At 35.8% G+C, this 3199-nt stretch overlaps 1 pseudogene; it reads right to left on the bottom strand.

Annotated features, from left to right (window-relative positions):
- Nucleotides 1-834: 834 nt before the first annotated feature.
- The window catches only part of LOC108300719, a 17739-nt pseudogene continuing 15374 nt past the window's right edge, over nucleotides 835-3199 (bottom strand).

Raw genomic sequence — 3199 nt, 5'->3', positions numbered from 1 at the left:
CTGTGAGTAGAGATTGTTTTACTTCTTCCTTTTCTGTCTGGGTGCCTTTTCCTTTTCTTGCCTGATTGGCCTGAGTAGAACCACTAGTACAATGTTGAACGGAAGTAGTAAGAGCAGACATCCTTGTCTTGTTCATGCTCTTAGTGGGGAAAACATCCAGTTTTTCACCAGTAAGTATGATGTTAACTATTGGTTTTTCAGAAGCCCTTCATTATGTTGAGAAAATTCCCTTCTATTCCTAGTTTATTACTTTTTATTATGAATGAGCATCAGATATTGTCAAATCTTTCTTTCACTTACTGGAATAAGTAATTTTGATATTTATTATATTGATATAATGTATTAAGTTAATTTTCAGACGTTAAATCAACCTTGCATTCCTGGGATAAATTCTACATGGTAACGGAATATAATCCTTTTGATATGCTGCTGGATCTGGTTTATTAGTATTTTGTTGGGATATTTTACATGTATAATTGTAAGAGATATTAGTCTATAGTTTTCTTGTAATTTTTCCCACCTGGTTTTGGTATCAGGTTAATATTGGCCTCATAAAATAATTTGAGAAGTACTCTCTCCTACCTTTTGGAAGAGTTTGTGAAAAATTAGTATTTATTCTTCTTTAAATGTTTGGCAGAATTTGTTAGTGAAGCCATATGGGTTTTGGCTTTTCTTTGTGGAAAGGATTTTTTGTTGTTGTTTTGTTTTTGACAGTGCTTTCTACTTTACTAAACATTAAAGCACAAATGAATGTTTCCTATGGAGGAGGACTAAAGGACATCAGGGAAGGAGAAAGGGATACTTGGGAAGAGAATCACACAACAAGACCCATCTTCACAAAAAGGGCTCAATATTGATTTCCAGGGAGGAACAGGGCATGGTCAGCTCAAATTTGGTGATAACATCAGGATGAAAGACCCCAAGCTTCCCGATGCTTTGACTCCTGGCAAAGATCTCTGAACATCGCCCAGGGAAGAAAGCAGTCCCTTTTCATAATTTGATCACACATCCCCCTTTATCTTCAAATGTTCAACAGGAGGTACATTGAGCACCTGCGTAATTCTGTCCAGATGCATATGGATGACCTTAAACCCAGGATTCTTGTAATAAACAGCAAGAGATGCCTGTAGTTTTGTGTGCCTACATCTCTGTTAGAATCTTTTATTACACTGTTAGAGATTTCAAATAGTTTCAGAGGAAGGAGCATCTGATTTGTTTCTGTGGTCTTCAGAACACCAAGATGAAGGATAATGCATGCCACCTGTAATTGAGCTGTTTTAGTTTTACATATATGGACTGCTTTTGTTGCAGAGATATCCAAACAAAGTTTATCAGAAATATCCTCCTGGAGCAAAGGTGAGTGCTTTAGTGAAGTGGATTCAGCTACCATGTCATGTCTGAGAAGTTTTTTGAGCTTATTAAGAGGAAATTGATTACCTGTGGTATTTATGGGAAAGTCATATGAATATTGTTATATTCATAAGCAATTGCTGCATCTTCCACAATATCACATGCATGGATAATGTCAGCTGTGGTCAGAGGGGTTTTATTCTCAATATGATTCCCATTGCCTATGACTTTGGACTTCAAATACATTCTGGTCAGAAGCTAGGCAAGATTTTCTGGAGTTTCTTTGATTCCATTTTTTTTTTCTTTTTGGTAACAAGATCAGCTTTCACTATATCTCTAAAAAATTTTTTAATTAAAATGTTTTTATAGAGATGGGATCTCACTATGTTGCCCAGGCTGGTCTAGAACCCCTGGGCTCAAGCAATCCTCCCACCTCAGCTTCCCAGAGTACTGGGATTACAGGTATGAGCTACCACATCTAGCCTCACTGTCTCCTTTTGGCAAGCTAGTTCTGGAAAAGTATATGATTTTTCGTTAGGAAAAGTACCTCAGTTGCTTCAATCATAATTTGGTTCTCGATATATTCATGGAAATCGGTGACAAGATAATATAAAGAATTCTTTTTTGCCTTAGTAAAGTCAGTCCCTGTGCATTCGATAAATAACTTTCTAGTATTTAGTGTCATTTTGGAGTGATCCTCATTAGTTATGGAAGGCATTGAAAGGATGACACCCTTGCTATCATAGATAACTAGGTACAGGGGTTTATTTTCAATGACATGTTAATAGTGTTTAAGGTGGTTGTCAGTCTTGTAACATGTTCATTGGCTCATAGACTGTATACTCCTTAGCCTTATTTAGGGCTTGAACCTGATATCTAAAGGACACTTTGCACAGTAAAAGTTAATGGGTAACCTAGTGTCCATATCATGGGTTCCAATAGCAACTAATGCTCTCTTCCTGCAAATATCCTGATGTAATTTCTCCTGACATTCAATGAAGCTGTCATATTGATCTTTAGTAAATCTTAGATTTTGGAAACTGCTGCTACTGTAAAAGGGCATACCTTAGCTATCTTTTCTGTGATAATCAATTTCTGGATTTTTCCATTAGAGGTTATCTATTCATATGCCAGAGCCTTTATCCTTTCTTTGAAGACCTGAAGTCCTCAAACCAATCCTTCCAGACACATGAGACAATATGTATTGACAGAGACGTTAAATTTGTAAAGACCATTAGAGGCCCCTTCTGCCTTTACATTATCTTGTTTGTTACTTATTATTTCCTTCTCAGTAGTAATGTCGTCAACTTCCAGACCAAATTGAAAACATAGTTCATCAAATTCTTCATCAGTGTAGATCTGGCCCAGGGCTTGGAAGAACAGAAGGTACTTCTTTGTGGTTTTTTGATTACTCATTCCATCTCTTTACTTACAAGTCTATTTATGTCATCTATTTGTTCTTGAGTCACTTTGAGTAAGTTGTATCTTTTAAAGTATCAGTTTCATCTAGTTTATCTGATTTGTTGGTGCAGATTGTTCATAGTATTTCTTTATAGTCTTTTTTATTTCTGTAAGGTCATTAGTAATGTCCCTCTTTTGTTTTTGTTCTTGAGTCTTTTCTTTTTCCCTTGGCCAATCTAGCTTAAGTTTGCCATTTTTGTTGATTTTTTTCAAAGAATCGGCTTTTGGTTTCATTGATTTTTGTCTGTTGTTTTCCAATTCTCTGTTTCATTTACTTCTGCTCTAATCTTTATTTCCTTCAGTCTGCCTGCTTAAGGTTTACTTTGCTCTTCTTTTTCCATTATCTTACATTGGAAAGTTAGGTTATTGATTTTATTGATTTGGGATC

This window comes from Cebus imitator, unplaced genomic scaffold (assembly GCF_001604975.1).
Source record: "Cebus imitator isolate Cc_AM_T3 unplaced genomic scaffold, Cebus_imitator-1.0 Scaffold29, whole genome shotgun sequence".
NCBI classification, from domain to species: domain Eukaryota; kingdom Metazoa; phylum Chordata; class Mammalia; order Primates; family Cebidae; genus Cebus; species Cebus imitator.
Note: the sequence above shows the minus strand (reverse complement) of the source record. Positions and strands in the feature narration are given on the sequence as shown.